This window comes from Jaculus jaculus, chromosome 9, assembly GCF_020740685.1.
Source record: "Jaculus jaculus isolate mJacJac1 chromosome 9, mJacJac1.mat.Y.cur, whole genome shotgun sequence".
NCBI lineage: Eukaryota > Metazoa > Chordata > Mammalia > Rodentia > Dipodidae > Jaculus > Jaculus jaculus.
In genome coordinates this window covers 50,037,899-50,065,295 of record NC_059110.1, presented here as the reverse complement: position 1 = coordinate 50,065,295, position 27,397 = coordinate 50,037,899, and the positions used below count along the sequence as shown (strand labels likewise).

General features: G+C 39.4%; 1 protein-coding gene across 2 annotated transcripts in view; it reads right to left on the bottom strand.

Annotated features, from left to right (window-relative positions):
• The window catches only part of Cep85l (centrosomal protein 85 like), a 215,618-nt gene that overhangs the window by 134,982 nt on the left and 53,239 nt on the right, over positions 1-27,397 (bottom strand). Inside the window, exon 1 of one of the 2 annotated variants that reach the window (XM_045159150.1) lies at positions 19,368-19,500. The exons of the other annotated variant lie outside the window; for it this stretch is intronic. The gene's annotated coding sequence lies outside the window, so the exon portion shown is untranslated. Of the gene's footprint in view, positions 1-19,367; positions 19,501-27,397 lie in introns of those variants that run through there. 2 annotated transcript variants of the gene reach the window in all.

Sequence of the window (27,397 nt, the reverse complement as noted above, 5' to 3'; positions counted from 1 at the left end):
ATATTCAAAACATTCTGTTAAAGTGTAAAAATTTGGGCCAGGAAATTAATTGCACAGTAGTGATGTTTGCAAGCCTTCCAATCTTAGTGTGATACTCCCCCATGACCCATGAAAAGCCAGAGCAAAATGGGCTGAGTATAAACATCTGTTAGAGGCAGAACCAGGAGAGCTCCAAAGCTTGTTAGGCTAGATTAGTGTTCTTCTCAGGGGAGGCGGGGGGGGGGGGGGGGATAAAAGTGAAACCTAATCTCAAAGAAGCTAGAAGACGAAGGACATCTCGAAGCTATCCTCTGATCTCTACATGCACTGTGGAATATGAGTGCCCATAATACACACAAAATGTTAATATCTTACAGGTAATACCTTATTAAGCAATATGAAATATTGTAATTTTTAAAAAATAAAATGTTAACCCTAACCACAAAGGCAGTAATTTTTACACAATATAATGACAGTTGTTTTCCTTTTCTTGATACTACCATGAAGATGTAGCATAGCATAGCACACAGCACAGCACATAGGGAAAAACGTTTTTAAACCACAAGCAACCTTTTCCTTTTCTAAAACTAGTATTCTATGTATTTTAGGTAAATATTCTTAAACATTCTAAAATGTTGTAAAGTAATTAAACTATTGGAATAATTTCCTAAAAATGTAATAAGCAGAAGGAACTATAATAAGTACAAAATACAAATATGTTATTTGCAATGGATATCTTAGAATTTCAGTATTACACAGCTGCAGAGGAGGATTAAAGTTTATCAAATAAACACCAAACACCAGACAGTGTGCTCTGACACAGAGAAGGCAGATTAGACGTAGTATAGTTACACAGAGAGAAGGAAGACTACTTATCAGAATACAGGAAACATCTCCACAGCCATCACGGAGTCAAGAGCACAGTGAACTAATAGCTTCAGAAGGTTAAACACCTGATGTCCCTAAGTATTTTTTTAATTTATTTTTATTTTATTTATTTATTTGAGAGTGACAGACAGACAGAGAGAGAAAGAGGCACATATATAGAGAGAATGGGCACACCAGGGCTTCCAGCCACTGCAAACAAACTCCAGGCGCATGTGCCCCCTTGTGCATCTGGCTAACATGGGTCCCTGGGGAATTGAGCCTCAAACTGGGGTCTTTAGGCTTCACAGGGAAGCACTTTCACTGCTAAGCCATCTCTCCAGCCCATCCCTAAGTATTTTTAAGGGGAGTAATCTTTTAAGACTGAGGACAAATATGCTTTCACAAAGCAAAAATAGAAATAACTTCCAGTAATCACTACAGAACTCTAGGTTTTTTTTTAATAAATTTTCTTTCTACAATAACAAGAGTAGCAATGATTGCTTTAAAAAAAAAACATTTAATTTGTGGGTAAGAAATACTGCTGTGCATATAATTCAAAACACAGGTGGTAAGCATTACAGTGTTCCAATGATTCTGATTACTATTATACACAGGCAAGGCTATATATTATAACTTTTATGTTAACAACTAAAAGAAGTAGAGCTAGTACAGCCAGACAGACACAAGCAAGAAAATGAAATTAGATACCTACTTATCATCCACGAATATGATTTCAAACAAATTATAGGCCTAAATATAATACCTAAAATTATAAAACTCTAAGGAAAACTTCAGGTGTAACTCATCAGCACTTTGAGTTGGGCAATGGCTGCTCATATCCAATACCAAAATCTTAATTACACAAACAAATGAACATAAATGACTATCAAAAGTTTAGTTTTGAGCTGGAGTGATGGCTTAGCGGTTAAGCGCTTGCCTGTGAAGCCTAAGAACCCCAGTTCGAGGCTCGGTTCCCCAGGACCCACCGTTAGCCAGATGCACAAAAGGGTGCATGCATCTGGAGTTTGTTTGCAGTTGGCTGGAGGCCCTGGCCACCCATTCTCTCTCTCTCTCTCTCTCTCTCTCTATCTGCCTCTTTCTCTCTCTGTCTGTTGCTCTCAAATAAATAAATAAAAATAAACAAAAAAATTTAAAAGGACTAAAAAAAAGTTTAGTTTTGCTGCAAAAAAATCAAAAAAGATAATCTACAAAATGAAAGAAAAGGTTTTCATATGATGTATCTGATAGGGACTTTACATTATATAAAGAAGTCTTGGGCTGGAGAGATGACTTAGTTGTTAAGGCCCTTGCCTACAAAGCCTAAGGACCCATGTTCAACTCTCCAGGTCCCATGTAAGCCAAACACACAAGGTGACGGATGCAAGTATGCAAAGTCACACATGCACACAAAGTGGAACATGCATATGGAGTTTAACTGCACTGGCTGGAAGTCCTGGTGTGCCAATTTTCTCTCTCTCTTTATTGCTCTCACTCTCTCACATAAAAAGAATAAGCCCAGTCTGTTGGGCTTGCCTCAAAATGAATGAATAAATAAACAAATAAATAAATAAATGTCTCACAGTCAATAAAAACACAATGTAAAGTAGGTACAGAATTCGTATGTACATTTTCCAAAGGAGGTAGGCAAATACTTTCATTTTTAAAACACACAAAAATGGAGTCAGCATCATTTGTTACCAGAATACAAATTAAAACCACAATGTGCTAATAATTGACTTTATATCCATTATGATAGCTGCAATCAAAATGACAGGTGAAAACACATCTGCTGAAAGTGGGCCTTCAGTGTTCTGCAGCTACCTCCTCTGAAGTAAAATATCTGCTGCTAGAGGGAGAAAGGTGTCTCATAAGACACAGAAAGCTAACAAAACTTAAGAGGCTCAGGAAGTTCACCAAACTTACAAGACTTAGGAAGCTAAAAAAGTTGTAGGAAGCATATGTTCATCCTCAAGACTGTATGATATAAGCAAACCAGTTAAGAATTGTTGGAGGCGAGCAGCCTCTTCAGTGGAGTTGCCAACTGTTACGAGTCAGTACAGAGTTCTAGGATAAATGGGCGAGAATCATAACTCATGATAGAGTGGGCTTTTCTGTGATGCAGCTGCCTTTGAGTAAGTAACCCTCTACTCACGCTCCCATAAATAACTTGTTTTTTTGATGTGTTGTGGCTGCACTATTGGGGAAAGTAGATGTTTATTTCTAACTCTCCAGGAAGTCACACCACACACACACTACTAATGAAAATGTAAAATAGCGCCACATAGGAAATTAACCATTCCTCAAAGACTTAAACAGTTACAATGTACCCTAGCAATCCTGCTCCTAGATGTATACCCAAGAGAAAGGAAAAGACACGGCCACACAAAAATATAAACAAGAGTATTCAGAGGTGTGTGTGTGTGTGGTGTATGTGCGTGTGTATGTGGAGGGGGGTGCACGTTGTGTGGGTATACATGCATGTGTGTGTGCAGGTGAACAGAGAGTGACCTCAGGTGTCCTCTTTAATCACTCTTTATTTTACTGAGGCAGGGTCTCTCATTTTAGCCCAGAGCTCCCAGAAAAACCTAGTCTTGCTGGCCAGTTTGTTCCAGCAATTCCCTGTCTCTTCCTACCACATTCTCAGATTACAGGTGACTACCACACCCACCCAACATTCACATGAACATTGGGCATCCAAAACCCAGTCCTCATACTTGCATGGCAAACACTTTACCAGAAATGCTAATTTTAATAACTACAATGTAGGGACAATCCCTATTTCTATCAGCTAATGAATAGATAAATTTATTATACTTAAAATAGGTAATCAATATATTAAGTTAGAGAAGTCAGTTACAAAGGACCACATGAAACGTTCAGAATGATAAAAATACAAAGATAATGGTTGTTTAGGGCTTCAAGGTAGACAAGTATGAGGAGTTAATAATAGCTAACAGCTTTCTTACTGGAGTATGAAAATGTACTTTAAAATAAAATTGTGATGGTTGAACAATTCTAAATAAATTGTAAATTTTAAGTGAGTGAAGTGTATTATATTTGATGTATATCTATGATACAAAAAGCTACACTTTCAAAGGTAAATACAGTGTATGATATAAAACTGACACACCACAAGGAAATTGGGATGAAGAAAAATTCAATCAAAAGAAAGCATGTCTTTATAAACAAAAATCCAGGAAAAGCAGAACAGAAAGAATATAATATGATAATTCCATCAAAATACACAGCATAGGAAAAGTACTCAAAAGACAAGCAGGATCCAATTTTTTCATACTACTAAGAACTATGTATTTACGGAACACTAATTTCATAGCCAACTACCAAATCATCTCAAAATACATTTTTAGTTTTTTTCAAGATGAAACCTAATTGCCCCAAATTCTGTTTTTTTTTAATTTATTTATTGATTTTTTAATTAAAAAAAGTTTTACACTCATATCCTCTCTCCCCCAGCCCCATTCTACTAAAAGTCCTTAAATCTAATTAAGATGCTGATTAAAAACATACCAGGCATCATGGAGCATGCCTTTAATTCCAGCATTTGAGAGACAGAAGAGGATCGCTGTGAGTTCAAGGCCAGCCTGAGACTTCACAGTGAATTCCAAGTTATCCTGGGCTAGAATAAAACCCTATTAGAAAAACAAAAACAAAAAAATACCTGGGCTGGAGAGATGGCTTAGTGGTTAAGCGCTTGCCTGTGAAGCCTAAGGACCCCAGTTCGAGGCTTGGTTCCCCAGGTCCGACGTTAGCCAGATGCACAAGGGGCGCATGTGTCTGGAGTTCGTTTGCAGAGGCTGGAAGCCCTGCCGTGCCCATTCTCTCTCTCTCCCTCTATCTGTCTTTCTCTCTGTGTCTGTCATTCTCAAATAAATAAATTAATTAATTAATTAAAAAAATACCTAACATATTATCATATTTTGATATTTTAGAATCTTCCGAGAATATGAAGATAATCACAAGAATGAATCATACAGTAATGGTCATAACATTTAAAGATGTGACATGACTGTTGTGAGGGTAAACAACTGCTATCTGAGGCCTGTTCCATGGGATGGAGTTCATGCCTAGTACTGAAAGCCTAGTCAAAAGCCTTATGGCTAGGGAGGCCCTAGTAGGGAAGCTACTATTATTGTTTGACTAAATTGTGCCTATTAACTGCCCTCTAAATATTTATGCCCGTGATTAGTGCTGCTCTAATCTTTGGTTACAGAAGCTTCTTTTTGAAGTTGGTGATGACTATGAGAGACTCAAAACTTATCAAAGTGTTGGAACGGTGGAGTGCTCAGTGATAAATTTAGACATCTACCCCCTACCCCAAAAGCTCAGGGAACACTGAAGAAGAAGAGGTGGAAAGAATGTAAGAACCAGAGGATAAGGAGAAGTGCTATGGAATGCTTTCTTTAGACATGGCATGACCTTATAGCAACTGTTGTTACCTGCACAAGATCAGCACAATATTGAGCCCTCTGGCAACCAGCCCAGTCTGCATACTCTGGTCCATACAACTCAGGAATCACAGAGTAACTAAAGCAAGCAGCCAGGCCTGTGGACCCAGGTTCTTACAGACCTCTGAGGCCCCAGCAGGACAGGCACAGGCAGTCTTGCCTACATACCTGGGAAGGTGAAACGCTTACCCTAGTGCTCTATCCCTATTTGTAGATGACATGATTCTATTTAAGTGAATGGACAAACTTTATCACAAAAGTCTTGCAAGATATGAAATCCACACATAAAAATCAGTTGTGTGTGTGTTTGTGTGTCTATATTTTCCAACAATGAACTTGCTGAGAAAGAAATTGGGGAAAATATATCACTCACAGTAGCTCTCAAAAAATTAAGTTCCAGCTGGGCATAGTGGTGCATGTCTTTAATCCCAGCACTTAGGAGCCAGAGATAGGAGGATCACTGAGTTCGAGGCCACCCTGAGACTACATAGTGAATTCCAAGTCAGCCTGGGCTAAAGCGAGACCCTACCTTGAAAAACCAAAACAATAATAATAATATTCCTTGGAATAAGCCTCACCAAGGATGTAAAAGATGGCTACAAAGAACATTTTAAGGCATTGAAAAAAATAAATAAAAGAAGATAGGAAACCTTGGAGACATTCCATGCTCCTGGACTAGTAGATTTGTGGACATATTTACAATTAATACAACTCCCATTCAAAGTTCCAATGATATTCTTCACAGAATTAGCTTTGAAAAATCCAATAATTCATATGGAAATACCAAAGGCCATACATAGTTGCAAACCTAAGCAGGAAGAACACTAGAATATAGAGTTATAGTGACAAATACAGCAAAGTAATGACACAAAAACATAGACCAACTGAAGAGGACCCAGAAAATAAACCCCCATCACTATGGTCACCAAATTTTGGGCAAAGGCATTAAAACCATACACTGGGAGGTGGGGGAGGCAGCCTATTCACCAGATGGTGCTGGCAAAACTGAACAACCATCTGCAGAAGAATGAAATTAGACCCACATCACTCACCCTGCACAAAGATCAAACCAAAATATGTCATTTTATGCAAAGCAAGAAATGCTGAAAATATTACAGAAAAAAACATAGGCAATATACTGGAAGTTACAGGTATAACTTTCTGAACAGAACCCTAACATTATGGGAACTAGCCCCCCAAAATCAATAAATGGGGACTACATGGAATGAAAAAGCTGATTCACAACAAAGAACACAAATCAGCAGAGTGAACATGAAGTCCACAGACTGGGAGAAGATCTTTGCCAGCTACTCCTCTAATAGGGGGTTGATATCTAGAATACATAAAGAACTGCAAACACTAAAATCCAAAATTAAAAAAAAGTAATCTCCAAAACTGTCAATCATTAAATGATCCAATGAGATGAACAATTCTCAAAAGAAGAAATACAAATGACCCACAGATTATTTTTTCAAAAATGTTCAACATCCTTATCCATCAAGGGATGCAAATTAAAAGCCACTTTGAGATTTCTTTTCACTGCAGTAAGTTCAGCTACCATCAAGAAAACTAATAACAACAAATGCTGGAAGAAGAGCCTCTTATTTGATATTGATGAGAGTGTAAACTGGAGTGACTACTATGGATATCAGTGTGGAGGTTTCTCAAAAATCTAAAAATTGAACAACCATGTGATCAACAATATCATTCCTGGGCATACACTGAAAAGACTCTATATCCTACAACAGGGATACTTGCACATCCAAGTTCATTGCTACTTTATTTATGATAACTAGGAACCTGAATCATCCTAAATGTCCACCAACTGATGAGTGAATAATGAAAGTGTAGTACATATATATAATGGAATTTTACTCAGCTGCAAAAAAAAAAAAAAAAAAAGAGAGAAATTGTAAAGAATCATATGGAGGTAACCTAAGTCCAAAAAGGACAAAAATCACAGGTTCTCAATCTCATATGTGGATTCTAACTTTTAATGTTTGTGTGTAAATAAAGGAATGTGAGGCTGAGTATAGATGATTACTCAAGATATGAGACCATGAGAGGAGAACAAAGGATGAGAAAAGGGAGGATGACAAAAGGAAATATGTAATATGAAAGCAAAAAAAGAAGGTCGGAAAGCTGAAGAGATGGCTTAGCAGTTAAGACTCTTGCCTGTCAAGCCTAAGAACTCATGTTCAACTCTCCAGGTCCCACATAAGCCAGACACACAAGGTGACACAAGTGAGCAAGCTCACACATGCACAGTAGGTGGTGCACACATCTGGGGTTCAACTGCAAGGGCTGGAGGCCCTGGTACACCAATTCTCCCCTCTCTCTCATGCATTAAAAAAAGATCAGTCTGCTGGGCTTGCCTCAAAAAAAAGAGATGGCCCAGTGGTTAAGGCACTTGCTTGCAAAGCCCGGCAGCTGGGGTTCAAGTCCCCAGTACTCATGTAAAGCCAGATGCACAAGGTGGCACATGGGTCTGGAATTCATGTGCAATGGCTGGAAGCCTGGCATGCCCATTCTCTCTAGACATCTGCTTCTTTCTCTCTCTCAAATAAATAAGCATTTATTTAAAAAATTAACAAGTCAATTAACTGATCTTGTATAAAGTCTACTGGGCTGCTAAGTGAGAAAGTCAAACACAAGAGGGAGAATTCTCTGAAAGTACCTCCTAAAGAAAAACAGGTAGTGCTAAGATTTGAGGGAGACCCAGCCTGCTGGAATAGTAAGCCTACAATTCAAAATAGAACAAAAGAATGAGGGCTAGCAGCTAAGGTGCTCAGCTGCAAAGCCAAAGGATGCAGGTTCAATTCCCAAGGTCTCACATAACCCTGATACACAGGTGGTGCAGTGGCTGAAGGTCTTGGGATGCCCATTCTCTATCACTCTGTATATGTATGTATGAATGTATATATGTGAATGTGTGTGTGTATATATGTACATATACATGTGTGTGTATGTATATATATGCCTCTCTAATAATAAAATAAAAATTTAAAAATGAAAAGATAAAGCTGGGATGATAGCTCAGCAGGTAAAAGGATTTGCTTGCAAAGTCTGCTGGCTCAGGTTCAATTCCCAAAACATACAAGTAAAATCAATGCAAAAAAAAAAAAAAAAATCAGTGGCAGAAGTTTCTGGCATTCATTTGCAGCAGCAAGAGGTCCTAACGCATGCATAAGTGTGTACATTCATACATATACATACATAGATACACTTTTTGAAGACATCATAGTAGAAGAGGTACTAGTTGGAAAGAAGATGGGCTTCAGTGAGAGAGGAACAGAGAAGGAGAGACAAAAGAAGATAACAAGAGGATATCTTACTCAAAATATATTTTATATGTATATGAAAATAAGCAACTTAAAATAACAAAAATATTATTAAAAGACCATTCCTCAGGTATCAGGATCACAAAATCATGCTTTCCTGAACTGCTTGTTTCTATTTCTTTAATTTTTTTGTCAGGGTTTACTGGACAAAATAGTGGTTTTCATTTTCATATGTGGATATAATGTATTTTACCATATTCAATCCCATTACCCTCTTTTTTTTCACCTTGCCCCTACTACTGGGTCCCTTACCTCTTCCCAACATGTCTTTTTTATTGTTTAAAACTAGACTACATATGAGAGAAAACACAAAATATTTGTTTCTGTAAGTTTGGCCAATTTAATCTAGCGTTATCATTCATTTCCAGTTCCATCCATTCTCCTATAAAATTACAAAAATGTTTTTCATTATGACTCCTTTTCTTGTTATCTTAATTATGATAAAAAGCATCAATGTATTTCCCTACAGGCAAATACATAGTCTTTTTCTTTCAGTATCTATGAAAGATAACAGTAGTATTATTCTAAGCAAGTTTTAGTTCTCATTTTATCTAACTATAATTCTTAGCCACCTTGCTTTCTTGACTGTATTTTCCCAGCTGTATCATGGGAAGCCACTTTAAATCTACTGTGGCAGAAAAAAAATACTTGCCTAAAATAATTATAGATACCTATTTTCACAAATTAGTTCCTAGGCTATTTTTATAATTTTATAATATCTTTTACTTCAAATAGTTTGGGTATTTTTATTTCGTTTTCTTTTGTTTTTGAGGCAGAGTCTCACTTTAGCCCAGGTTAATCTGGAACTCATTCAATAGCTCAGACTAGCCTCAAGTCAAACTCATTTGATTCCTCTACCTCAGCCTCCAAAGTGCTGAGATTACAGGAGTGAGCCACCATGCCCAGCTATTCACAATTTCTTAATAATCATTCACAACAAACTAAGAAATTTTTTATATGCTTACATAAAACAAGATGAAAGCTTGTCCAAACAAAAAGGACAGGGGCATTTCTGTTCTCCAATTAAGGTTGCAGGAACATAGAGAACAAACTAAGGCTTATTTTGCAAAGGGTCAATACTTTAAAACAAAGCTAACGTGAAACAGTGTTCTAGAGGTGGGAAGCTATTCAAAATAAAGCCCATTTTTCTATTTATATGAAATTGTTTTTTTAATTGTCTGCCTTTTAAATTTTTAGTTAGCTGTATCATGTTTTGAACATTTCATAATCGTTTCCATTTAAGATTTAGTTCCATTGCACAATTTACTCACAAGAAGCAGAACTACCTCTCACCTATAAAAAATTTATAAATCAAATAGAATGTAACCTCTTCAATTATGTGATTTTTAAAATTGCAGACTTCCTCAAAAAAGTTCCTACTACTTTCTGTCAGAAATCATCATTTAGTCTTTTATCTTCTTTCTTCAATTAGGAAAAATTAATCTTGTCCCTACACCCAAGGCTACATGACTGAAAGCCTTTTAAGGTCAGAGACCTATGGGCTTGTACAGGTCTCTAAAAATCAACTCATTCCAGTTCAGTTTGGGCAGGCTCAAATTTAAACCATTTCACACTGAGAAGCACTATAACAGAAAGTAAAAATGAATAAACAAATGGTTAAACTTGAAAGTAACAAAGTTTGTAAAGACAAAAGTTATCCCCCAACAGCTTTAATTTCTGCAAATTTACTCTAGAGCTCTAATGGTATCAAGCACCACATTTAAGAATTTAGAATTCAAATATTTTATTTTTAACAATAACGTACATTTATGAGAAGTAGAATTAAGGAAGGAAAGGAATAAGCCCATCATTGCTTTGAATATACCTGGAGGTAATTTGATTTCACAATAAAAAAAAAAAAGAAAAAGAAAAAGAAAGAAGCGCTCTGTACATAAACATTGACCTACAACCACCTGTAAATGAAGTAATGTCCACAGAGGTTAAACTACTTGACCAGGCAAAGAACTCAAAATAGAATCCTAGTCTCCTGTTTCTCACTCTGGTTTACCTACGCTACACAATGCTACACTGCTCCAGGTTTCTCTCCTAGCACAGTGCACAGTGGTTAGTTAAGGACACACATGTAGCCAGGGCTGGAGAGATGGCTCAATACTTAAGGCACTTGTCTACACAGTCTAACAACTGAGTTTCGATTCCCCAATACCCACATAAAGCCAAAGGCACAAAGTGGTACGTGCATCCAGAGTTCATTTGCAGTGACTGGAGGACCTTTCATACCCATTCTTTTCTGTCTCTCTTCTCTCTCCTGGGAATGATGGTACATGCCTCACTCAAGAGGCAGAGTTAGGAGAATCACAAATGAGTTCAAAGATAGCATGAGACTACATGGTGAATTCCAAGTCAGCCTGTACTACAGCAAGACCCTACATCAGGGGGGAAGCAGGGAGAGACAAAGAAGAGACATATTCTGACTTAGAGAAGGTCTGCTCAACCCTCTCTGAATATCTAACCAACTCTGAATATATTGCTAACATCCTCTATGTCTACAATACTTTCACTTTATTTCAGGATTTTGTAATGAATCCTAAAAATCTTTAAATCATATATAATGTAGAAAGCTTTATATTGCAAAAATGTGTAAGTTTGCTTTAAGATAAAGTCAAATTTGTTTTAAGATAGGGTTTTACTATATAGCTAAGTCTTGCTTTGAACTTGCTATGCAGCTTATTCTGCCCTTGGTGTGCCTAAGGCTCCAGAGTGCTGAGAATACAGACAATATACTACCGTACCCAAGTTGCAACAAAAACTTAATGACTTCCTATTTTACTATGATAACTAAAGCCATACTATTGCAGTATCTATTATCACAATCCTGAAAGTTATAAAAATATAATATGATTTGTCAAAAACTAATAAAATATATTAGAAAATATTCTCAATATCACTTACCTGATCTAAAGTGCAAATGTAATTGCACCTAGCATACTTTTAATTAAATGAAACAACTTATGTAAGCCTTTTATCATGATACACATAGTAAATAGCACAAAGTAATATAGCACATAGTAAATGCTCAACAAGTGTTAGTATTATCATAATCAGACCATTGAGAATGAACTCTCCATTTGCTTAAAAATAGTACCAGAAGCTGGGCGTGGTGCACACGCCTTTAATCCCAGCATTCGGGAGACAGAGGTAGGAGGATTGCCATGAGTTTGAGGCCGCCCTGAGACTACATAGTTAATTCCAGCTCAGCCTGGACCAGAGTGAGACCCTACCTCGGGAAAAGAAAAAATAAAACAAACAAAAAAAAATAGTACCAGAGCTGGGAGTGGTGGTGCACGCCTTTAATCACAGCACTAGGGAGGCAGAGGTAGGAGGATCAATGTTAGTTCAAGGCCACCCTGAGACTACATAGTAAATCCCAGGTCAGCCTGAGCTAGAGTGAGACCCTACGTCAGGGGGAAAAAAAAAGTAGTACCAAAGGCTTGAGGGGTAGCAGTAAGGAGGACAGGAGAAATTTTTTTTAGGCAGTTTCATATAGAGACTGAGGTCCAGAGAGAACCAGATGACATCCCATGCGCCATTTCCCACAGGTATAAGAACAGAACTCCTGGCAGAAATGAAACTGGTGTCTGATAGATACTGATCTACAGCGCCCCTGCTGCCCACAGTGTAGCATGCTGTCTAGATTGATGGCCCAGGTGGGCTGGTCCTGGGGGTCTGCCCTCCAAATCTATAAACCAATCAGGTTTTCCCCTTGCATATAAAGGTTCTCATGGTCTTGCTTTTCTCTCTCTGTGGGATTATGGTCTTACCTTGTGCTACTTGTATACACATGTGTCTGGATTCCCCCTTACCCACCCTGCTGAGGAGAAAGCATAGCACTGCTTCTTCATCTGAACCTGAATCAATCGAACCCATAACCTTAAGTTCTGTCTTCCAGGTACTTGCAACTCTACTCCGATCTCTCCTTGAAAGCCTTAGTTTCTCTTAAATGGGCTTTATGAAGTCTCCTCCATGTGTTTGTGGCTCTACTTCAGTCTTTCCCTAAGAACCTCAATTTTTCTTAAAAGGAAACTTATAAACTATGCAATGTTTTCCATATGACAGCATGTTTCCTACTTACCATGTGTTTATAACTCTGCTCCACCCTTCCTTCCTAGATCCCATCTCCCTTAAAATAAACTCCACAAATAATCAAATAACTTAAATAATAATAATGCATAATTTATCCTTCTTTAGTCTATCTTTATCAATTCTTTGTTAAATGTAGGACATAATCCAAATTTGGGGTTCATAAATTTGGGGAGCTCCTCCTAATCCCCAAATACTGCATCAGTAGAGAAGTAGTCACCAACATAGGTTTGTCATGTATTTTATCTGTATATATTTGATATTGTACACATGTTTATGGATTCACCAATTTACATATTTTATATATTTATGTATTTGTAATCCTATATTGCCAAGTAGTCTCCTGACATCCAATTTTGCCTTATGACCCATCCCTGGCACACTAGCACATTAACCACAATATTTTTACTCCTCATACTGACCAAGCTATCTGTCTCTCTGTCTCCCCAGTTTCTATTCACCTTTTAAGAACTCCTCCACAAACACACACACACTTAAATATCACTTCAGAGAGTCTTGACTATGAGTTAATCATCTCTCAGTATGCTTCACTTACATTGTTCATCATATTGAATAACACTGATTTACTGTCTTCTCCAATAGACTTTATGTATACAATAACTAGGTTTCCCTATCTGTTTCATTTCTCACTCTTAAAGCAGTATCTAAGTACACAGTAAACAATGGGTATGTAATGACTAATCAAGAAAGGATTTCACAAGCCCTTATCCTACTTTTTTCCACAAGATGAAGACAATGTACCAAATGACTTAACTACAAACATCTCTGATGCATATCGAGAGGATAAGCTTAAAATAAAGAGAATGCAATGGCTATTTCCTTAAAAACAGCTAATGAATACATGACCTAACTAAAGTTCTTATTGGTCCTACTAGCTTAAAATAAATGAGGTTAATCAGATAAAATATTCTCCAATGAAAATTAGCAGTGGGGAATTATCAAAAACAAAATCTTAACACTATCTGTACCTTTTTGTCTAATATAAACATACTCAAAAATTAGCTCCAAACTGAATATTGAAGGCTATAATAATAATATAGATTTTTAGGCAGGAGAGATGGTTCAGTGGTTAAGAGCACTGCTTGCAAAACCTACCAGCATGAATTCAATTCCCTAGCACTCACATAAAAGCTGGATGCAAAAACTGGCACATGCATCTAGCATTGGTTTGCAGTGGATTTAAAAATCCCTGATGCACAGATACATACACACACATGTGAAAATAAAAGTACATGTTTTTAGAAAAAGAATCTAGATTTTTTAGTTTTTCAAGGTAGGGTCTCACTGTAGCTCAGGCTGACCTGGAATTCACTATGTAGTCTCAGAGTGACCTTGAACTCAAAGGAATTCTCCTACCTCTGCCTCCCAAGTGCTGGGATTAAAGGTGTGTGCCTCCATGCCCAACTAGATTTTTTAACAGATAAATGAACTACCTCAGAGCCTATTAGGAGCCAAAGGATGTAAGAGAAGAAGAGTGTCTGATGGAAAATTCAGAGACAAATTTAAGCCAAAAGTAAGAGTTTCTGCCTCAAGGTGATAATTCTCCGTTTCTCTATGCCACTTCCTAAGTCACTCAACTCTGGTGCCACATCTGCTATGTTCTACATAAGTGCTACCACACTTTACAATGTCCTCTCAAACCAATTTCTATAGTGATGGCAGTTAGTTACATGCCTCTAGGTTTCAGCAAAGAAAACCTAGGGAAAAAGTGATCACAGGTTTAGTGTTACAATATGATAGTCTTACAGATGCCTCTATCTTCACAGCATAGATCTATTTCCTACTGATCTGGAATCTAACATCCCACGAAAGGGAATATGGCTAAGAAGGGCACTGCTGCTGCCAGTATCTCAAACTCGTCATAATGCCAAAATTTCACATCCTTATCAGTGTAAATTGAAACCTCAAAATATTACAGCCAAAAGCCCATCAGTCAGGTTGATTTTACACCACTATTCTCTATTGAAGCTCCAGCCCTGCAGAGATAGTGACATGATCACTCTCCCCTTCAATCTCCTTGCAATGCAGCAGTGTTACAACATAGTAAGTAGTAAGTTAGTATTTTTAAGTGAACACATAGATAAATCTTTAGAAGACCTAGATTAGAATGGAGGAAAAGGAAAGGTACAATTATTCATGTAATAATTATTTGTAAAATACAATAATTTACCCAATAAAAATATATGGATAATTTGTAAGAAATAAAATAACATTAAAGTAAAAAAGCACAAGTTACTACTTTTGAATGTCAATGGATACTGTGAGAATTTTTCAGTGCCCCCAGTTATGATCAAACACCACAAATGAAAGGAGTAAGGGTTTGGTGAAGAGAGTCCAACTAGACAGTGGCCCCCAAATTAATGTTAGATGGCTTACTTCACAGATATACTATGAAAGTTATGTAACATGGAACCAAATTAATATACCTGAGGATTTTACAACAATAATTATTGTAAGAATTCAAATGCATTCATACATTTCACCTAAAAAATGTCACAGCAAAGTCTGAAGAGATGGCTCAGTGGTTAAAGGTGCTTGCTTACAAAAGCCTGACAACCTAGACGCAATTCCCCAGTACCAACATAAAGCCAGATGCACAAGGTGGCACATGTATCTGGAGCACATTTGAAGTGGCAGGTGGCCCTGGTGTGTCACCTCTTTTCCTCTTTCTCAGTCTGTATCTCTCAAATAAATACATAAAATATTTTTAAAGTTACAGCAGATCAATATAATTGTCTTTCATGCCATCACATGTCTGAAACCAAGAAGAAATATATACCTTTCTCCAAGCAAAAGATTAACAGTAGTAAGTGTTAAAGACAGTCAGCTGGGACAAACTCTGAAACCCCAGAACTTGGAAGACTGAGGCAGGATGACTGTGAGTTCTAGAACAGCCAGTTATATATTGCAAGACCCTGTTCTCAAAAAAAAAAAAAAAAAAAAAAAAGGATTTGAAGACTGCTAACTAAACACTCTGTAGATACATTCTAACACAGATTCCAATTCTGTTCAAAAACACTTGATAAAGTCCCATGTATATTATTAAGAAATCAGTGTAATTGGGCTGGAGAGATGGCTTAGCGGTTAAGCACTTGCCTATGAAGCCTAAGGACCCCGGTTTGAGGCTCGGTTCCCCAGGTCCCATGTTAGCCAGATGCACAAGGGGGCACACGCGTCTGGAGTTAGTTTACAGTGGCTGGAAGCCCTGGCGTGCCCATTCTCTCTCTCTCCCTCTATCTGTCTTTCTCTCTGTGTCTGTTACTCTCAAAAAAATAAATAAAAAATGAACAAAAAATTTAAAAAAAGAAATTAGTGTAATTGTATGCCATGGGAATTTCCAGCTAGAGCTGTAGTAAAACCAAAAGCTGAATATTATCCTATAATGTTTGGAGTTAGCAAGCATAGAGTTAATGGTGAAAACATAGACTTAATGGTTAATGGATGACAAAAATCAAAGATCAAGTCCATGAAGAACATACACCTGAGACAGACAATAAAGTAACCCAGCACATCGCAGCTCTCATTAGAAATATCAATCAATTGTTTTAATACAAGGCTATATCTAACACTCAACAATCCTCCATAACATTTATTTTCCTGGATCCTTTCAAACCCAGCATGCAAACCAAAATTTGTAATTAGTCCTTAGGATGAGCACAATTGCCAAAAGAACAGAGAGGTTGAGAAAGATAGCAATCACCCTCATTCAATGTAAATCATGAAAGGAACAAAAATGCAAAGGAGAAAACATACATTAAAAGAATCAAGTATTGCATCATCAAGAACAGCTGCTTTTCCTTCTAAACAGTCTTTGATATGCCGTTCAAACTCCTATATTCAATTTTTATTTAAAATAACTGTTTTAAAATGGAGTACTTTCACCTCTCCAAAGGAGAAAAAGTGCAATCAGTAGCATTCATCACTCAAATCTACAGTTCTGATTCATTTTCCACTCTTTTTTTCCCCATTCTTTTATCTATGTTCAGTTCCAAATCCTACTACTGTCTTATTTGTTAATCACAGTTCCATATTTTCCTTATCCTCTCTTAAAACTCCTGCCCTGTCTGTACCATCTTTAAGTCTGGACAATTTTTACATATAAAATAGCATTTAAATAATACTTTATACTATTAATTTATATAATACTACTATGATCATGTCTTAAAAAATACTTTTGGGGCTAGAGAGGTGGCTTAGTGGTTAAGACATTTGCCTGCAAAGCCTAAGGACCCATGTGTGACTCCCCAGATCTCATGCAAGCCAGATGCACAAGGTGACACATGTGCAAGGTCACAAATGTACACAAGGTGGCACACACGTCTGAAGTTCAAATGCAGTGGCTAGAGACCTTGTGAGCCAATTCTCTCTCTCTCTCATTAAAAAAAAAAAAATCAGCATTTTATTCCATGAGAATATGCTGTATTGCACTGTATAACTATCAGGAAAAATAACTCATTGTTTCTTTTGTGATAGAAAACAGAATGAGAAAGGGTCAAAGTTAAGCTTAGAGGAAACAACTCAAGCTAATGGAAGATAAAAAAAATTCAACATCTTCCATCAGCCTCAATTTAAGTGAAAAGGGGAAATCATGCCTTTCACCCCTAAAAGATTACAGCATGTATTTACCACAACTGTTTACTCTGGCACTTTTTTTATCCCTTTCTGTTTAACCTTAGTCTAGACAGAATGTTGGGCTTGAATTGGGTTTAGTATGATATGTTATATCATACTTAAAGACACACTGAAATGTTCATCCCTTCACCTGTAAATATGACTTATTTGTAAATAAGTTCTTCACCACTCCAATCCAAATTAACATAAGGTCAATACTGGATTAAAGAAAGGACCTAAGTCCATCGACTGGTATACTTACAAAGAAAGAAAAAGACTTGGAGAAAAAAAGGCTACCAAAAAAAAAAAAAAAAAAAAAAAAGATAATAAAAACAAAAGGGAAAGAAACTATCCACGGCCAGTAGCCAGTGTGGACAGCCCTCGGGCCAAGCCCCAAAGATGGCGCCTGACGGAAGTTCTATGCTTGGGACAAACAAGTCCATATTTGGAGGAGCTCGCCCTCACCGCTGCTCATTGGCTTCTGATGCTTGCCTGGAGAGGTTGCATAGCCTGGGGTGATTGGGCGGAGTGAGTGCGCTTATAAGGAAGCCCCACCCAAGGCTCGGGGGAGATGAAGCTTGAAGTTGCCTGAATAAACAGCTGTTAAGAAGAACTGGTGGTTGTGTCTTCCTTGCTGGTCGAGGTGGACGCGACAAGTGGTGGCCCGTACGGGGAACCCGACTCCCCCACCGAAGAGTTCAGAACTTACAACAGTCAGGGGTGTGCGCAGGGTAAGTCCCCGGTAAGTTGGGCTTACAACCCCAGGGTTTGGGGAAGGTCCTCAGGAAAATTAGAGGCTATTTAGGACGCCAGGAAGCAGGCGCTAGAAAGGTAAAATTGAAAATTAGAGGCTATTTAGGACACCAGGAAGTAGGCGCTAGAAAGGTAAAATTGAAACTATGGGTGTGTCATCATCGCATCTGATCTATTCAGCGTTGCAGGAACTGCTCAAATTACAGGGGTTGGAATTGAGTAGAGCCACTCTGCAACATTTCTTGAAGGAATGTGATACAGCAGTCCCCTGGTTTGCTGTGTTGGGAAACTTGACAGTGACCAGTTGGGAAAAACTAGGAAGAGATTTAGATTTTGCTAGAGAACATGGAACATTAAAACCAGGAGTAAGAGCAGTCTGGAAAATGGTTAGGAGCTGTCTTGAGGATGATAGGTGCTGTGGCGCTTTAGAGGCAGGAAGACAAGACTTAGATCAGTTAAGAGAGGAAAGATCTTTACAGTCCGAGAGAAGTGTCTCTTCCTCTGGTAGTTCCAGTGAAGATTCAGAAGAGGAAGCAGAGGGACTCGTGCAACAGCTCGAAAGGACTAGCCTTTACCCCTCCTTGGCTCCATTCCAAGAAAATTGGAAGCCTAACAAAGAGGAAGTAAAACCCCGGAAACTCCCACCAAATACTAAGTTAGGGTATAACAACAATAGAAAGGGACAAGACATTGAAAGTATGTCTGTGGCACCCCCTGCTTATGGGGTGGAGCGTTCGAGCTCTTTCACTCAGCAAATTTCATTTTGCCCAGACATTTGGCGCGAGGTTAGGTCTTCACAAATTGGGTTCCCAGTGTTCCAAGACCAGGCAGGTAACAGATTCCATGAGCCGCTGGATTTTAAAGTCATTAAGTCTTTGGCAGAATCAGTGAAAACATATGGCATAACAGCTGCCTTTACTGTGGCTCAGGTTGAAGCTTTGCAGAGACATTGCATGACGCCTGATGACTGGTCTAGGCTGGCCAAAGCTTGTCTTTCTCCCGGACAATATCTAGACTGGAGAGCATTCATGTTTGAGTTTGCAAATGCACAAGCAGCCACCAATCAGGCTGCAGGGCACGCCCCTTGGGACAGGGATATGTTAATGGGGCAAGGCAGATTCACCAATGCACAAACAGGATATCCTGAGGAGGTTTATGGACAGATAAATGGCATGGCTATTAAGGCATGGAAGGCTTTGCCCAACAGGGGAGAAGTATCGGGTAATCTTACCAAGATTGTGCAAGGATCAACCGAACCTTTCTCAGACTTTGTCGCGAGGATGGTTGAAGCTGCAGGGAGGATCTTTGGTGACCCTGATAGTGCAATGCCTCTTATCCAGCAATTAGTTTTTGAACAGTGCACCAAGGAATGTAGAACCGCCATCACCCCCTATAAACACAAAGGTATAGAAGCATGGATGAAGGTCTGCAGGGAACTGGGTGGGCCCCTTACTAATGCAGGATTTGCCGCTGCAGTAATGCAATTGCAAAAAAGAAAGAAGACAATTCCTCCTGGGGCCTGTTTTAGATGTGGGAAGCATGGACATTTGAAGAAAGATTGCGCAGCAAGAGGGGCTGAATCAGGAGGGGGTAGAACGAGACAGCCAGGACTATGTCCTAGATGTAGAAAAGGTAATCATTGGGCTAATGAATGTAGATCAGTTAAAGATATTAATGGCCAGCCCCTTGTTTCTGGCTTTGGTGGAGCACGGCCAAAAAACGGGCAGCGGGGCCCTCGTCCTCAGGGCCCACAAATATATGGGGCAATGGACAATTCACAGCAGAAAGAGGAGACCTGGCCAACACTGAGACACCCTCGGAACCAAGGAGAGCCACTGAGGGCTCCACAGGATTGAACCTCCGCTCTACCACCAGACTCATATTGACCCCTCAAATGGGAACACAATTAATTGAAACTGACTTTTCTGGCCCTTTACAAGAAAATTCAGTGGGATTATTGATAGGGAGATCTTCATCGGCCTTACGAGGGCTGATAGTCCACCTGGGCATTATAGACCCTGACTATCAAGGGGTAGTTAAAATAATGGTTTCCTCCCCCAGGTGAATAATGTCCATATCACCCGGAGACCGTGTGGCTCAATCAGTTCTTTTGACCAGTCTACATGACCAATTTCCTGCTAGAAATAAACAATGGGGGAAACAGGGGTTTGGATCTTCTGGCACAGAGTTAACTTTCCTGTCTTTACAACTAGATCAGCGCCCAGTGCTGGAACTTAAGGTAGATGAAAAAAGGATATTAGGATTGTTAGATACAGGGGCTGATCGTAGCATTATTGCAAAAAAGGACTGGCCATCAGGATGGCCAGTACAGTCTTCTAATCAGGTGTTACGAGGACTAGGCTTCGCAAAAACTCCTGATATCAGTTCTAGAACATTGAAATGGACTGATGCGGAGGGACATTCAGGTGAAATACAGCCTTATGTGCTATACTTGCCCATTTCTCTTTGGAGCAGGGACTTATTACAAAATTTAGGGATGAGACTTACAAATGAGTATTCTGCTGTTTCTCAACAAATGATACAAAATATGGGATATCATCCATCTTTTGGAATAGGTAATTATTTGCAGGGTCGGCGATCCCCTGTCCAACCAAGTGAAAGAAAGGGTAGAGCTGGAGTGGGTTGTTCCTAGGGGCCACTGAGGAGGGAATTCCCATTACTTGGAAAACTGAGGATCCGGTGTGGGTTCCTCAGTGGCCCTTATCCTTGGAAAAATTGATGGCAGCCCATGAACTTGTCCAAGAGCAACTTTCTCTTGGACATATCCGACCTTCTGTTTCCCCCTGGAATACCCCAATATTTGTAATCAAAAAGAAATCTGGGGCTGGAGAGATGGCTTAGCGGTTAAGCGCTTGCCTATGAAGCCTAAGGACCCCGGTTCGAGGCTCGGTTCCTCAGGTCCCACGTTAGCCAGATGCATAAGGGGGCGCACGCATCTGGAGTTCATTTGCAGTGGCTGGAAGCCCTGGCGTGCCCATCCTCTCTCTCTCCCTCTATCTGTCTTTCTCCCTGTGTCTGTCACTCTCAAATAAATAAATGAAAAATGAACAAAAAATATATTAAAAAAAAAAAAAAGAAATCTGGAAAGTGGAGGCTTTTACATGATCTAAGAGCTATCAATCAACAGATGCAAATTATGGGACCTATCCAAAGGGGCCTTCCCCTATTAACCACCTTGCCTCAAGGATGGTCGTTGATAGTGATAGATATCAAAGACTGTTTCTTTTCCATCCTGTTGAATGAGAAAGATGCTGAACGTTTTGCTTTCACCGTACCTTCTTGTAATCATGAACAACCCGACCAAAGATTCGAATGGATAGTTTTGCCCCAAGGGATGGCTAATAGCCCGACTACATGTCAACTTTATGTAGGAAGGGCTTTGGCTCCTATAAGAGAAAATTTTAAAGGCTTAAGATGCATCCATTACATGGATGACATATTACTTGCTGCCAAAGAAGAACTTTATTTAAAAGAAGCCTATAGTAATCTAGTAAATGAATTAAAAGGTTGGGGTCTTTATATAGCCCCCGAAAAGGTACAACATGAATCAATCGTTTCTTACTTAGGGGCAAAGGTTTCACCTAACATGGTTTGGCCACAGAAAGTTAGTTTACGGTTAGATAATTTACATACCCTCAATGATTTTCAGAAACTGTTGGGAGATATAAATTGGATTCGTCTGTATTTAAAAATCCCTAATTATGTCTTAAAGCCACTATTCAAAATATTAGAGGGAGATACAGCTTTAAATTCACCTAGAATCCTGACAGAAGATGCCCGAAAAGCTATTAATGTTGTTAATGAAGAGATTTCTACTGCCCAATTACATAGAATAATAGAAGGAACACCTGTAGACCTTTGCATCTTGCAAACAGTAGAACAGCCCACAGGTGTATTATGGCAGCAAGGTCCTCTGTTGTGGATACATCCTAAAAGCTTCCTGGAAAAACAGTGGAGCATATCCCCATGGCTGTGGCTGTTCTTGCTACTGAAGGACTCCGCCAGTGTCTACAACATTTTGGGTTCATGCCATAGACTTTTATTGTGCCTTATGACAGTTATCAAGTCAGAGTCTTAACTGCAACTATAGATGCTTGGGCCATTTTAAGTTGTTGCTTTGATGGAAAAATAGTCATTATCCTAAACATCCTCCTATGACCTTTTTTAAATTGTATCCGGTTGTGTTCTATAAAGTGACAAAAACCCAGCCTATAGTTGGTGCCAAAAATATTTTTACAGATGGATCTAAAACAGGCTGTGGTGCTTATATGGTTGATTCTCAAGACCCTGTTATCAGGCAGTTTCTCCCTAACACTCCACAATTAGTGGAGCTTCAGATAGTGCTAAAAGTCTTTAAGGACTGCCCTTTTCCCTTTAACTTAATCTCTGACTCTAATTATGTAGTCAATTTGGTTAAAGATTTAGAAATAGCTGGAAAGATTAAACCCTCCACTGTTATATTTAAATATATTAGTGAATTACAACTTTTAATCTGGAATAGAAAAAATCCCTTTTTTATACATCACATCTGAGCACATAGCAGCCTGCCTGGACCTCTGTGTGAAGGAAATGATGTGGTTGATAAATGTTCTAGAATGCACTTTATATTTTTGGCCTCACCTTTAGAACTAGCCAGAGAATTCCATTCTCAGTTCCATGTAAATGCCGAGTGTTACAATTAAAATTTAATATAACACATGCAGAAGCCAGAGAAATTGTATTAGCATGCCCGCAATGTATAGTTTATCAAAATCTCCCCTCATTTGGTATCAATCCCAGAGGGTTACTTCCATTACAATTATGACAGATGGATGTTACACATATTCCTGAATTTGGGACATTAAAATATGTTCATGTATCTGTGGACACATGCTCAGGCATTGTCTTTGCTTCTCCACTCAGTGGGGAAAAGGCATCACACGTAATACAGCATTGTTTAGAAGCCTGGGCTGCATGGGGAAAGCCCAAACAATTAAAAACAGATAATGGTCCAGCATATACCGCACATTCCTTTAATACTTTCTGCCAACACATGGCGGTACAGATTAAGCATGGACTTCCCTATAATCCACAGGGTCAAGGTATCATTGAAAGAACTAATAGGACTTTAAAAGAATATTTGCAAAAACAAAAAGTGGGAATTGGCCATGGCCGGTCTCCGAAGGTTAGGGTTTCCTTAGCACTATATACTTTAAATTTTTTAAATTTGGATAAGGAGGGTTGGACAGCAGCTGATAGACATGCTCATCATGTCCCAGTAAATCGGGGAATGGCAAAATGGAAAGATATTCTCTCAAGACAATGGAAAGGACCAGATCCTGTATTGGCGTGGGCGAGGGGATCCGTTTGCATATTTCCACAGGATCAAACTGACCCAATTTGGGTGCCGGAGCGCTTGGTTCGGCGTTGTCAACATGAAGTCCAAGATCCTGTTAGTCCTATGGATGATGATGATAGCCCCGACAACACAACAGGAAGAGTGATGGGGGATCTTGTCGGTGTTCCCAAAACCGATGCCCGTCTGTCATGATGCGCAAGTGTTCCCCCGTTTTTTCTCTACTAATAAAACTTCAGGACTGCCTTTTCTACCAGATGATAAAAGTATATCACCTGTGGGGGAAAGCATTGCATTCAAGCTAGAAGGGAATTTGTGCTTTCATATTATTAGTAATATTAGTGAGAGTAGCCAATATGTCATGCTTTATAACCAGACCGCAGCTTGGTTTGATAAAATAGGTAATCAAAATCACAATATTCCTGCAAATCGAACTAATGCTACTATTTTTAATGATACTTATTTAGACTGTAAGAATGATACCTGCTTTTATACTTTATGCTGGAATGGGACTGCATGTCCCTTAGCTGAAGTGACTTGCATGCCCAGATTTGTCCCTGTGCCTGTCCTGGCCCCTAACTCCATGACCTTCTTTAGGAATAAGAGAGACTTTGGTATTACAGCAGCTGCGGTGGCAGCTATCACAGTGGCGGCAGTGGGGGCTACTATGGCTGCCATTGCTATGACGCTTAATAACCTATTGGCAACTGTAGCTTCTGCCCTTGACAAACAGGCGAGCCTTAATTCGCATCTAAAAGGTGGCATTATGATTTTGAATCAAAGAGTGGACCTGGTTCAGGAACAAGTTGATGCTTTATGGCAACTTGCTCAACTTGGTTGTGAATGGAAGCTACCCGGACTGTGTATTACCTCTGTTCAGTACCAAAATTATACGAGAGCAGCTAATCTGTCCAGGCTCTTATCCTCCCAATTGCAGGGAAGCAGGTCTCAAGGTTTTTAACAGTTGTTGCGGGATCTACGGCTTGAAATAGTGACGGTGAATTCTACTTGAGTGGATCTTTCTCTGGCAACTGGGCTGACGACATGGATCTCCACTGCAGTGAATCATCTAAAGGAGTGGGCGGGCATAGGAGCCCTGGGGGGAATGCTGATATTAGTTTGCGTGGTGTGCATGTGGTGTATTTGTCGCCTCAAAAGGGCACAGGCCCGCACCTCTGCCATGATAGCTCAGGTCTTTGCTGCGATAGAAGAAGGACAGTCTCCCCAGATTTGGCTTGTTGCCCTTAAATAGTGGCTTCCTAAGTATTCATCGCACTCGGGGTGCGAGGCAAAGCACTGCACAGGGGGTTGCCTACGAGCAGTTGGGTGACTCTCTGGGAGGCATGTTTGATTGCATGAAGGTTATACTCATATTCCTTCCCCTGGGAAAAGGGTACTTGCATACCAGGGATCAGACCTCTACCTCCACCCGTTGTGTCCTGCTGTTGCGCCTTTTAAAATAATAAATAAGGGGGAGCTGTGGAGAGCCCTCGGGCCAAGCCCCAAAGATGGCGCCTGACGGAAGTTCTATGCTTGGGACAAACAAGTCCATATTTGGAGGAGCTCGCCCTCACCGCTGCTCATTGGCTTTTGATGCTTGCCTGGAGAGGTTGTGTAGCCTGGGGTGATTGGGCGGAGTGAGTGCGCTTATAAGGAAGCCCCGCCCGAGGCTCGGGGGAGATGAAGCTTGAAGTTGCCTGAATAAACTGCTGTAAGAAGAACTGGTGGTTGTGTCTTCCTTGCTGGTCGAGGCAGACGCGACAAGCCAGAAGACAAGCCTCTTTCCTAAAGCCTTTAGGAGATAGTGGTTTCTCAATGCATAGATTTTAGACACAGTTTCTAAAATGAGGAAAAAAATATTTTTTGCTTTTTTAAGTCATCCAGTTGGTAGTGATTTGTTACAGTAGCACTAGGAAACTAATATAAGAAAACTAACAATGCTGAATGAAAATAGATACTAGGTAATGGGAGGTGTCTGTTCCAGATAGACACAACAAATAAATGAGAAAGAAGGGATCCAATGAATTTTGCTATTCTGGACTAGTCAAAAACATGAAAATAAATTCATGTTTGGCCTAGTATTAACACAGAAATAATTACAAATAACTGTATTCACAAGGCCTAGTACTACACTTTGGGAAAGCCTATAAGCAGAGGCATCCCAGTAGTAACAAAGCAACTCCAGCCCCTAGATCTTGGTCTCTAAATACCATTCTTCAAAAAGAAACAGGGCTGATTGAGAAATGACTAATCCAAAGACTATGACAGGAAAAGGACAAACATGGCACATCTTGTACTTACATAGCCCTTAAAAAGTAAAAGGATGAGGGCTAAATAGATGACTCCAATCTCATGCACAAGAACCTCAATTTAATCCCCAGCATCCTCATAAAAGGCCAGGTATGACAGCACATGCCTGTAACCCCAGTGCTAGGGGGGTAGGGTACAGAAAAAGAGTATTGCTGAGGCTCCCTACTCTGGTCAGGCAGACTAACCAAAAAAATAGCAAACACCAGGTTTTAGTTCATACTGTCTCAAGGAAATAAGACAGAGTGATAAAGGAAGACACTCTAAGCCTTCCTTTGGCTTCTGCACGTATATACACTGAAATGTGGGATGTGCACATACACACAGTTGCTTGTGAAGACATTAAAGTGAAAATTCTAGAATTCAGAACTTGAAAGTAACTTTAAATACTGGGTTACATAAGGCCATTTTCATGAAAACTATACTGAGATCCAATCTTGCTCTAGTCAAAATGGCAGTTATCAAGGATGCTGGCAAAAGGAAACGTTTAAATGCTACTGATAGAAATGTAAGCTAGTCAAGCCACTAGGAAAATCAGTATGGAGGTTCCTCAAAAAAACTGAAAAGAGATTCATCTATACAACTCAAGGGTATTTACCCAAAAGACTGTAAGTCAACATATCACAGATATATTTACATATCAGAGTTTGGTAGGTAAATTTTAATATGTTGTGTATTGATTGCTGACTCTCTGTCACCAGATGAACCACCCCTAGCACAGCAGGAACTGGCAAGACGAGCAAGAGTGCTGCTTCCACTGTGAGCCTGACAACCTGCACCAAGGTGATGGAGACAGACACTGAAGATACTCAAAGCACACCAAAGCAGGCATACCAAAGCTCCTGAGAGCTCAACACTAAAGTAGGCTTAAAGCATACCTACCACGGACTCAAAGAATTTTGTGTAAAGGGGGCAGAAAGAATTAAGAGCCACAGGGTGGGAGAAAATATCCAGAGGCAGTGCCCCCCCCCCATACACAATGACCGACTGCTGATCTCACAACTCATAACCCACAACTCTATGGTGAATACCAGCAATCCCACTAAGAAGGGTCCTCAGTGGAATAGGAGGCAGGAAGAAGGGAAATAATGGTACCAACACATGATGTATCCATACAAAATTTCTACTTAATAAAAATAAATTGCTTACTGATATATTTTACCTGTAATTTGTCTGTTCGGTTTTTGAGGTAGGGTCTCACTCCAGCCCAGGCTAACCTGGAATTCACTATGTACTACAAGGGTGTCCTCGAACTTACAGGTTTGTTCTACCTCTGCCTCCCAAGTGCTGGGATTAAAGACATGAGCTACCACACCCAGCTTGTAATTTTTAAATTGAGGAAATATGTTAAATTTGTAGATATTAATCTTTATTGGTAGTTGCTCTTTAAGTGCAACAAATATTCCCTGCCTTATTCTTAAACATTTCCTAGCTTTATTTATTGGCCTGGGAGACTACACCAGGATCTCCTGCAGCTACTAACAAACACATGCCATTTTGCATCCAGTTTTATGTGGGTGCCAGATATTATACCGGGGCTGGTAGGCTTTGAAAGCAAACACCTTTGACTACCAAGTCATTTCCCCAACTCCCATTTT